Source organism: Scyliorhinus torazame, chromosome 17, assembly GCF_047496885.1.
Source record: "Scyliorhinus torazame isolate Kashiwa2021f chromosome 17, sScyTor2.1, whole genome shotgun sequence".
NCBI classification, from domain to species: domain Eukaryota; kingdom Metazoa; phylum Chordata; class Chondrichthyes; order Carcharhiniformes; family Scyliorhinidae; genus Scyliorhinus; species Scyliorhinus torazame.
In genome coordinates, this window is record NC_092723.1 from 98269426 (window position 1) to 98281481 (window position 12056).

The window sequence follows — 12056 nt, forward strand, 5'->3', positions numbered from 1 at the left end:
AAGAACCACTCTTTAAAACTGAGGTGAGGAATTTCTTTCTCTGAGGGTCATTAGTCTGTGGAGTTCATACCAGGAGAACTGGGTCATTGAATATATTTCATGTTGAACACACTTGGAGGAAGCATGGTGTGGTGAGGGCACAGAATGTACTCTGCGTTGGAAACTTCACCAAGACTGGCTCGGTAACACCATGACTGATGGAACTGGCCGGGCCCTAAAGGGCTGGATCTGCGTCAGGTGGTGAGGGAACCAGCAAGAAATCATAATTGACTTCGTACTCAAGAACCAGCTTGCCTCAGATGCATCTGTCCATGACAGTATTGGTCGCAATGACCACCGCACAGTCCTGTGGACATGAAGGCCCATCTTCACAAAGAACAAAAAAAATACAGTCCAGTAACAGGCCCTGCGGCCCTCCAAGTTGTGTGGCACTACCACTGTGCTAATTGGGATCAATTTCTAATAGATCTAACAATTCAAGGTTGGGCAGCCATGAGGCACTGTGGGACATTAACAGCAGCAGAATAATGTAATGGCCCAACATACCCACCACTTCATCGCCAAGCCAGTGAATCAATCCTGGTTCAGTGAAGAGTGCAGGAGGGCATGCAAGCAGCAGCACTAGGTATCGCAAAAAATGAGGTGTCAACCTGGTGAAGCTACAACACAGAACCATTTGTGTGCCAAACTGCGTAAGAGCAAGTGATAGACAGAGCTAAGCGAATCCACAACCAACAAATCCGATTTAAGCTTGGCAGTTCTGCCACATCCAGTCATGAATGGTGGTGGACAATTAAACACTTCTCTGGAGGAAGAGGTTCCACAAATGTCCCCATCTGCATGTCATTGCAAAAGATAAGGCATTCACAATAATCTTCAGCCAGAAGTGCCGAGTGGATGATCCATCTCTGCCTCCTCTAGAGGTTGCCAGCATCACAGATGCCAGTGATGTGACCATCAATTCACACGAGACGGAGAGTTGAAGTGAACAGTGGTTTTAATCAACTAGAACTGTGCCTGCCTGCGACTGCTCTGTAATGCGTGCCGCCTACAGGCTGCAGATCTATATACCTCCCCCGAGAGGGTGGAGCTATAGGCGGAGCCCACAAGGGCACCAACATAATACAATGTAATGTAATACAATGGTGGGACACAGGCGGAGCCCACAAGGGCATCAACATAATACAATGTAATGTAATACAATGGTGAATGGTAGCAGTAATACATTCACCACATTCACACCCTGTTAAAAATTGAAGTCCAGCGGGGGTGAAGTGGGCTCACAGGTTGAGTCTGTCCGGTGCCTTGATTGTTCGCTGCCTGGCTGCAGATCTGTATACCTCCCCCAAAGGGGCGGAGCCATAGGCGGAGCACACAAGGGCACCAACATTATACAATGTAATGTAATACAATGGTGGGCCACAGGCGAAGCCCACAAGGGCATCAACATAATACAATGTAATGTAATACAATGGTGAATGGTAGCAGTAATACATTCACCACAGCCAGTCTTCAGCCAATTCGATTCATTCCACCTGATCTCAAAAAATGGCTGAAGGCACTGGATACAGCAAAGGCTATGGGCCCTGACAATATTCTGGCAATGGTACTAAAGATTTGAGCTCCAGAACTTGCTGTGCCTCTAGCAAAGCTGCTCCTGTGCATCCACAATTCTGGCAATATAGATCATTGACCAGGTATGTCCTGTACCCAAAAACAAGACTAATTGAACCTGGCTGATTATTGCTCTATCATTAGTAAAGCGATGGAAGGGGTGATCCAAGTGGCAATATCGTAATCATAACCTGCTCACTGACATTCAGTTTAGCTTCACTTGGCTCCAGCCTCATTATTGCCTTAGTTCAAACACAGACAAAAGAGCTGAGCTCCGGAGGTGAGGAGAGAGCGACTGCCCTTGACATCGAGGCAGTACTTGATTGAGTAGGGCATCAAGGAGCTTGCGAATCTGGAGGAAATCTCTCTGCTGGTTGGAGTCATACCTGGCACAAAGGAAGATGTTTGTGGTTGTTGGGACGCCAATCGGCTTCATCCTCGGACATTGCTGCTCTAATTCCTCAGAATAGTGTCCTAGGCCCAAGCATCATCAGTGATCTTCTTTCCATTCTAGGTCAGAGATGGGGATGTTCACTCCCAATGTTCGGCATCATTCACGACTCCTCAGGTACTAAGTAGTCCATGTACAAATGCAGCAAGCCCTGAATAATATCCAGGCTTGGGCTGCCAAGTGGCAAGTAACATTTGCTCCACACAAGTACCATCTCCAACAAAGGACAATCTAACCAAAGCCCCTTAACATTCAATGGCAGTAGCATTGTAGAACCCCCCCACTATCAATATCCTGAGGATTACCATCTAGAGGACATGGGCAGCAGTCACATGGGAACACTACCACCTGCAAGTTCCCCTCCAAGTCACTCACCATCCTGACTTGGAAATATATCGCCGATCCTTCACTGTTGCTGGGTCAAAATCGTGAAGCTCTTTCCCTGATAGCACAGTGAGTGCACCTACCCACATTGACTGCATTGGTTCAAGAAAGAAGCTCACCACCATGTTCTCAAGGTTAATTGGGGATAGACGATAAATGCTGGTCTAACCCACATCGCATGAATGAATATAAAAACTTACTGAATGGTGGAGTTGCCTACTTCTGCTTTGCTATGTCTGAGCATTCACAATAGGACTGAGAGGAGTTGTAGCTTCAGCCTTTAATCCTTTCTATTTTTGTCCGTTTCCACTTTCTTTGAAGAAAGTACTCTTGTTGATTGTTCCTGACTGCCACCTCCACGTAGCAGTTCTTGGTGTTGAGCCCAATGAGTCGGTGATTTGTTGGGGGTTGGAGGGGAGGGGTGGGTCGTGATGGTGGCATCACAGCTGAACTCCGTCATTTCTTTAGCTAATGCCGCCCATAATGCGCGCACAGTTTCCAACTAGACTTGCCGATTAGCAAGTGGAAACCAAAATCCTGGCAGATTATCCCATTGTTGAACTCCTATGTAATGTGACCCAACTGAAAGCAGACATGGAATCAGATTTTACACTTCAGTTTGAATAGCTCAGGCACAAATTCCAAGCTTCATATTTTGCTTCTCTTGAGTTGTTTATCTGTGAATTTGTAATTATTATTTAATATTCATTACTCTATGAATATTTAATCATCCAAGAAATTCAATTAAAGGAATACTACAAGTTAAGCTCCTACTTATTTCAATAGCTGCTTTTTGTGTTTTATATAAGTTTTAAATTGGTATATGTAAGGGTCACCATTTTTGTTCTGATTCTTGGGCATTGTGATTTTGATAACATGTTGGCAACTTGATCTTGAATTGAGGCTATGCAAATCTTCTGTTAAATGCATTGAAAGAGTCAAATTGGGCAATATGCGGTTGAATCACTTAATAGAAATTTTGGAAGTTACAAGGGGGGTTGGTGAGTGTAGTGCAGTGGATGTTTTCTACATGGATTTCAGTCAGGCATTTGACAAGGTTCCACATGTCAGACTGGTCAAAAAAGCAAGATCTCATGTGATGCGGGGGAATATGGCAGATTGGATCTAAAATTGGCTCAGTGACAGGAAACAAAGGGTAATGGTTGATGGGTGTTTCTGTGAATGGAAAGCAATTTCCAGTGGTGTTCCATAGGACTCCATGTTGAAGCCCTTATTGTTTGTTACACATATTAATGATTTAGACTTAAATGTAGGAGGCATGATTGGGAAATTTGCAGATGACACAAAAGTTGGCCATATAGTTGATGGTGAAGAGGATAGCTGTCAACTCCGGAATGAAATCAATGGTCTGGTAGAGTTGGCAGAAAAGTGGCAAGTGGAATTCAATCTGGAAAAGTGTGAGGTAATGCATTTGAGAGGGCAAACAAAGCAAGGGAATACTCAATAAATGGGAAGATATTCATAGAATCATAGAATTTACAGTGCAGAAAGAGGCCATTTGGCCCATCGTGTCCGCACCGGCCCTTGGAAAGGCACCCTACCTAAGCCCATTCCTCTACCCAATCCCAGTAACCCCATCTACACTTTTTGGACACTTAAGGGCAATTTATCATAGCCAATCCACCTAATCTGCACATCTTTGGACTGTGGAGGAAACCGGAGCACCCTGAGGAAACTCATGCAGACACGGGGAGAACGTGCAGACTCCACACAGACATTGACCCAAGCAAGGTCAAACCTGGGACCCTGGAGCTGTGAAGCAATTGCGCTAACCACTATGCTACCGTGCCGCCACGGGAACCTATTGAGAGAGGTTGAGGAAGTGAGAGACCTTGGCGTTATGTTTACAGGTCCCTGAAGATGGTAGGACAGGTGGACAAGTGGAATTCTTTCCTTGGGCAAGGTATTGAATACAAAAGAACGTTTGAACCGTTTAAAACACTGGTTAGGCAACAGCTGGAGATTTATGTACAGTTTTGGCCACCAAATTACAGGAAGGACACCATTGTTCTGGTGAGAGTGCACAGGATTTTTTTACAAATTCACAGTACTCAATTCATTTTTTCCAAATAAGGGGCACATCTTTGGTTGTGGGGGTGAGACCTACTCCACTAAGCAGGAGAAGAATGTGCAAACTCCACACAGACGGTGACCTGGGGCCGGGATTGAACCCGGGTCCTCGGGGTCGGGATTGAACCCGGGTCCTCAGCGCCGTGAGGCAGTAGTGCTGACCACTGCACCACCGTACCGCCCCGTTCAGAGGGGATTTACAAGAATGTTGCCAGGACTTGGAAATTGTAGCTATAAGGAAAGATTGCGTAGGTGGGGATTGTTTTCCTTAGAGCAGAGGAGGATAATGGATGACCTAACTGAGGTACAAAATTATGACGGGCCGAGACAGAAGGACCTGTTTCACCTAGCTGAGGGGTCAATTACCAGGGGCATTATATTTGAGGTGATTGGCAGAAGGGTTAGAGGGACATGAGAAAAGATTTTTCACCCAGTGAGTGGTGAGTGTCTGGTATTCACTGGTTTAGTGGTTGAGTCTGAAACATTCAACTTTAAAGAACCTGGATCTGCATCTGAATAACTGGAACCTTCAAGGCTACGGACCAGGCACTCAAAGTGGGATACAATGGGTAGCCCTGCTGCTTCACAGCGCCAGGGTCCCAGGTTCGATTCCTGGCTTGGGTCACTGTCTGCGTGGAGTCTGCATGTTCTCCCTGTATCTGCGTGTGTTTCCTCCGGGCGCTCCGTTTTCCTCCCACAAATCCCGAAAGACGTGCTCTTGGGTAATTTGGCCATTCTGAATTCTCCCTCAGTGCACCCGAACAGGTGCTGGAATGTGGCGACCAGGGGCTTTTCACAGTGACTTCATTGCAGTGTTAATGTAAACCTGCTTGTGACAATAAAGATTATTATTATTATTAAAATGAGCGGCTAGTTTCATTTCGTGGTTGGCACAGACATGATGTGCTGAATGGCCTCTTTCTGTACCATAAATTTTCCATGGTTCTGTTATTCATATTTTGACCTTGATGAAGTTAAGCATCTAGTACTGTGATTGAGAGGCTGCAATACTGTCCTGTGATAATTAGCAGTTTTTTTCTTCGTGAACAATTGTCTGTTCGTCAGGCGTGTCCTGACGGTAAAAGTGTTGAAAAGATTTTATTTAAAAATAAACTTAGAGTACTCAATTATCTTTGTTTCCAATTAAGGGTCAATTTAGTGTGGCCAATCCATCTAACCTGCACATCTTTGGGTTTTGGGGGTGAAACCCACGCAGACATGGAGAGAATGTGGAAACTCCACACGGACAGTGACCCAGAGCCGGGATACGAATCGGGTCCTCAGTGCTGTAGGCAGCAGTGCTAACCACTGTGCCATGTGCCGCCCCCAAAATGTTGAAAAGATAAGCATGGAGACGGAGAGTGGATATCTTTTGAAATAAGCAGGGAAAGCTGTGGGGTTAACTTTGGAGAAAATACCTCAAATAAGTGAAGCATCAGGATTCAGTTTCGACAACACACTGCGGTGAAGTCCTGTTCAGTGTTGCGCAGTTTTAATCTCCTTTGTGAAATAATATGTGAAACATTGCTCTGTTCTGGTTGATTTTGCTGAGGCCAAAGGGCTGATTTTTGACTCCTTACTTATTGACTGCTGCTTTGGCTGAGGCAACATCATCAATTTACATTAAAAGAACCTTGGACGAAAAATGCTCCAAGGTGAAGGTTGACATTGAAAGAGAGAAATATTAGGTGGGATGAGAAGCTTGGTCAAAGACATATGGAAGGCCTTAAGATATGCAAGAGAGGTATAGGCAAAGATGTTTGAGAAGAAAATCCCAGGACTAATAACCCAGAGGTTGAAGGTGCAGTCACCAGGGAGTGGAGCGATGCACAAAAGTCCAGAATTGGAGAAGTGGGGAGGTCTTGGAATTTTGTGGATTTAGAGGAGGTTGGCAAAGCAGAGTGGGGCAGATGCGATTTGAGCATGACCTGAGAATTTTAAAATTGATGCGTTGGTGTGAGCAGGGCTTGGTTTGGGATATGTCAGCAGAGGTTTGGATGAGCTGAAGTTTGTTAAAGGTGGAGGATGGGAGGCCGGCCAGAATAGTCAAGCCTGGAGGTGACAAACACTGCCTTGTGAAATAATCTTACTGGCATTATTTTCAATGTTTTGGAGGTTGCAGTGGGTGGAGGTTGTGAGGCTGGCCAGGATTGTATTGCAGCCATAAGAGTCTGAAGGTTTCAGAGGCATGGGTGAGAATTTCAGCAGCTGAAGTGCTGACGTGCATGGCCTTGGCCTCCACATTTACTATGGGCTTGGAAATGTACCTTTTGAATTGAGTTTAATTTGAGAAAATAGCTGGGAAAGTGGAAGGAATTGATTTGAGGGTACACATTTGACCCACAAAAGTAATGGCTTTGATCTTCCCACTGGGCAAATTGCATCACAACGTTCAGTGAGTGGGCAGTGCTGAAACACTCCAACACGGAGGCCCTGGGTCAATCAAATTTTTAATGATTTCTATCTGGTATCTGATGTGAAGGGAAGGTGTGAGCAAGATAAGCTTTGATTTGACAGTCTTGAGTGGGTGCCGTGGAAGCTGTCGACAATCATGAGGCCGGCAAACAGCCGCACGAGATATGAAGAAGAGATGGAGGAGGCAAGAATAGATTCTTTGGAAGGGGGAGGGCGTGGCAGGTAATGGTTTGAGGGTGGCAAATGACGCCAATGCTCACAGTGCTGTAACTCTGATCCAGTAGATAAGAGTTGAACCCCCACAGCAATCCCACCGAAGTAGTATTACGATCCCGAACTAGACCCCGGATTCCGGGCAGAAATCCTAATACTTAAATTTGTAAGACTGTGAGGAAATGATACTTCACTCCAAGAGTGATTCCACACACAAATAGGGATATGATATGTTGAAACTGACTTTATTATCAACACAGTATTAAACTACTTTTAACAGCACAAAAATATAGCTTACAATAACCAGTTAAAAAATATTTAACAATGCAATGAAACACTTCAACTCCTAACTGCCACCTTCTTTATCTTCAATCAAGTAAAACCCATCACCGGTTGAAACGCAGGATTACTTGTCAAATATTGGATTGATAGCTTTTAAGACACTGCTTGAAGAAAGAGAGATCCTTTCAGGAAACAGCGTGCAGATTCTTGTCTCTGTCAAACTACTGTTTAACCTGACAACCTTGTGCAGAAACTGTTGTCTTGTTCACCGCCAAATCTAAACTGACTGCTTTAGACCTGGCTCCTCCCATTACCACATCATCTCTATCCCACTAACTGGGTTCTGACCATCTTACTCAGGCTAACTACAACCCCCTCAATTATCTAAACCCGAGGGAACCTTTTTTTCTATAAACAAAATTCAATTGACCCTATTTAGGTAATCCGTATACATGGTTGGAATGAATGATGACCTTACTTTTACGACATTCTAATTGCACCTTCTGCAGCCAGTGTTTGTCCATATTTTAAACCAGGATTTTTAAAAAGATTACTGCAGCAGCTATATTTAATCCAATATATATGAAATTCCGACATTCATCTTAGTAGACAATGGAGTGGATTCACTGGAGAAAGTATTGTGTGTTTGACCACTGAAGCTGCAATCAGATGTAATGGTATTACAATTAAATAAGGGTAACTACAAAGACATGAGGGAGAAGCTGGCCAGAGTTGATTGGAAAAGGAGCCTAGCAGGGAAGACAGTGGTACAGCAATGGCAGGAAGTTTTAGGGGTTCTGAGGGAGGCACAACAGAAATTCATCCCAAGGAGGAGGAAACATGCTGAGGGGAGGACAAGGCATCCATGACTGACGAGGGATGTCAAGGACAGCATAAAGGCTAAAGAAAAAGCATACAGTGTGGCGAGGATTAGTGGGAGGCCAGAGGATTGGGAAGCCTTTAAAAGTGAGCAGAGGACAATTAAAAAAGCAATAAGGGGGGAGAAGATGAAGTATGAGTGCAAGCTAGCTAGTAATATAAATGAAGATAGGAAGAGATTTTTTCAATGTATAAAAGGTAAGAGAGAGGCAAAAATAGACATTGGACCACTGGAAAATGTGGCTAGAGAAGGAATAATAGGAAACAAAGAAATGGCAGACGAACTGAATAGTTACTTTGCATCAGTCTTCACGGTGGAAGGCACCAGTGGGATGCCAGAGCTCCAGGAGAACCAGGGGGGAGAGGTGAGTGCAGTGACCATCACTAAGGAGAAGGTTCTGGGGAAACTGAAAGGCCTGAAGGTGGATAAGTCACCTGGACTGGATGGACTACACACCAGGGTCCTAAAATAGAGGAAATTGTGGAGGCATTAGTGATGATCTTTCAGGAATCACTGGAGGCAGGAACGGTCCCAGAGGACTGGATGGTGGCTAATGTAACACCACTGTTTAAGAAGGGAGAGAGGCAGAAGGTGGGAAATTATATGCTGGTTAGCCGAAGGGTCATTGGTAAGATTTTAGAGTCTGTTATTAAAGATGAGATCGCAAAGTACTTGGAAGTGCATGGTAAAATAGAACTGAGTCAGCACAGCTTTGTCAAAGGGAGGTCGTTTCTGACAAATCTGTTAGAGTTCTTTGAGGAGGTAACAAGGAAGTTAGACAAAGGAGAACCAGTGAACGTGATTTATTTAGATTTCCAGAAGGCCTTTGACAAGATGCCGCATAGGAGACTGTTAAATAAGTTAAAAGCCTATGGTGTTAAAGGTAAGATCCTGGCATAGATAGAGGATTGGCTGACTGGCAGAAGGCAGAGAGTGGGGATAAAGGGGTCTTTTTCAGGATGGCAGCCGATGACCAGTGGTGTGCCTCAGGGGTCTGTGCTGGGACCACAATATTTCACAATATACATTAATGATCTGGAAGAAGGAACTGAAGGCACTGTTGCTAAGTTTGCAGATGATCCAAAGATCTGTAGAGGGACAGGTAGTATTAAGGAAGAAAGGGGGCTGCAGAAGGACTTGAACAAGCTAGGAGAGTGGGCAATGAAGTGGCAATTGAAATACAATGTGGAAAAGTGTGAGGTGATGCTCTTTGGAAGGAGGAATTTAGGCAGAGACTATTTTCTAAATGGGGAAATGATTAGGAAATCAGAAGCACAAAGGGACTTGGGAGTCCTTGTTCATGATTCTCTTAAGGTTAATGTGCAGGTTCAGTCAGCAGTTAAGAAGACAAATGCAATATAGAACATAGAACATAGAACAATACAGCGCAGTACAGGCCCTTCGGCCCACGATGTTGCACCGAAACAAAAGCCATCTAACCTACACTATGCCATTATCATCCATATGTTTATCCAATAAACTTTTAAATGCCCTCAATGTTGGCGAGTTCACTACTGTAGCAGGTAGGGCATTCCACGGCCTCACTACTCTTTGCGTAAAGAACCTACCTCTGACCTCTGTCCTATATCTATTACCCCTCAGTTTAAAGTTATGTTAGCATTCATGTCAAGAGGATTAGAATACAAGACCAGGGTTGTACTTCTGAGGCTGTATAGGGTTCTGGTCAGACCCCATTTGGAGTATTGTGAGCAGTTTTGGGTCCCGTATCTAAGGAAGGATGTGCTGATCTTGGGAAGGTTCCAGAGGAGGTTCACAAGAATGATCCCTGGAATGAAGAACTTGTCGTATGAGGAACGGTTGAGGACTCTGGGTCTGTACCCTTTGGAATTTAGAAGGATGAGAGGGGATCTTATTGAAACTTGAAAGATACTGCGAGGCCTGGATAGAGTGGACGTGGAGAGAATGTTTCCACTTGTCGGAAAAACTAGAACCAGAGGACACCATCTCAGACTAAAGGGACAATCCTTTAAAACCGGGATGAGGAGGAATTTCTTCAGCCAGAGGGAGTGAATCTGTGGAACTCTTTGCCACAGAAGGCTGTGAAGGCCAAATCACTGAGTGTCTTTAAGACAGAGATAGATAGGTTCTTGAATAATAAGGGGATCAGGGATTATGGGGAGAAGGCAGGAGAATGGGGATGAGAAAATATCAGCCATGATTGAATGGCGGAGCAGACTCGATGGGCAGAATGGCCTAATTCTGCTCCTATGTCTTATAGTCTTATGGAACGTATTGTGTGTTTGACCATGCTAAAGACTGGAAAGGTTGAAGATGAGGAGTGCAAAGTGCTATGATTACACTCAATGGATGCTCTTTGAGTTTAATTCGAGTTTTTTCTTTGCTGTAGCAATGTGGAAACTCAACTGGATTGATTTGAACATGGGCGCAGGATTTGTGAGCCAGCAACAGCTTCACGGATTTTGAAGAGGTTGGCAAGCTTGGGAAGCGGTTGCAATTGCACGGACAGAGAGTTTGGGGAGGTGGGATGTGATAGCTGTGGTTTTGAAAGGGAGGGAACCGTATCCGAGGAGAAGAATCATTCACAATGACAAATACAACTAACAGATGCATGAAACCTACTTTGCAGGTTATTGCAATTAGAATCCATAGAATCTCTGCAGTGTACAATGAGGCCATTTGGCCCATCGGGTCTACACTGATCCTGCGAAAGAGCACCTTACCTATGCCCACTCCTGCATCTATCCCCCTACCCTTGTAACCCCACCTAACCTGCACTCTTTGGACTGTGGGAGGAAATCGGAGCACCCGGAGGAAACTCGCGCAGACACGGGGAGAATATGTATACTCCACACAGTCACCCAAGGCCGGAATCGAATCTGGACCCCTGGCACTGAGGCAGCAATAACCACTGTGCCATCGTGCTGCCCCTGCTACTCTGGCTTAGAATTTAAGAAAACATGGGAAAATGTGTACCCAATAGTCTTGGCTCTGCAGAACCTCCGAGGGGCCAAGATGGGGTTTTAAACCGGCTTAGCCCATGTTTTGTGCAGTGACTAGATGTTCTGCATCTTGTTAAAGACGTTGAAACCAACGTGAGGAACAGCCTCCCAGAGGCCTTGTTAAGCAGCTGTATGCCTCTTGAAATACCCACCAGTGCTCTTCAAAAAGGCTAAATGACATTTTGGTGGCTAACACTTCAACTGACATCTTCTGCTAACAACAAGCAACTGTTTTTGGAGGAAGTACTGAACTGGTGTCATTTTTGAGCATTACATAAAGGGATACTCACCATTATTGCGGCAAGAGATGTGGAATGAACCTCTAAAACACATCGTTCGACTTTCTGAAACACTTTGTCAAGACTTCACCAATGCTGTTGCAAGAGTTTTCTAGAAATATTCTCGGATTTGACCTTTTTAAAAAACAACCAAGTGCTGTGCTATATTCGCCCTTATTGGTCACCTTTTAGCAGTCACCAGGAGAAAGGGCATGCCCCCCCCCCCCCCCTCCTCCCTCTGGACATCCCACCTGTGTCCTGGTGGATCTTTATCATCAGCTCCTCAGTGCCACATCCAAGAACCCATGCAGAGTCTCACTGGATCCCTGAGCCATGCTGCAGTGGGCCACTGTGTAACTTGGAATACGCTGGACTTTCAATGGAAGTGGATGTGAGCAGTCCACATGTCCTGCTGTAACAAAACTGTATCTAATCAGTGCTTGAGAGCTGAACCTGCAGGGTTTTGC

The 12056-nt window shown here is 44.9% G+C and overlaps 1 protein-coding gene across 5 annotated transcripts in view; it reads left to right on the forward strand.

Annotated features, from left to right (window-relative positions):
• The window catches only part of LOC140394014 (inactive rhomboid protein 1-like), a 561145-nt gene that overhangs the window by 222583 nt on the left and 326506 nt on the right, over nt 1–12056 (forward strand). The window lies entirely within an intron of this gene.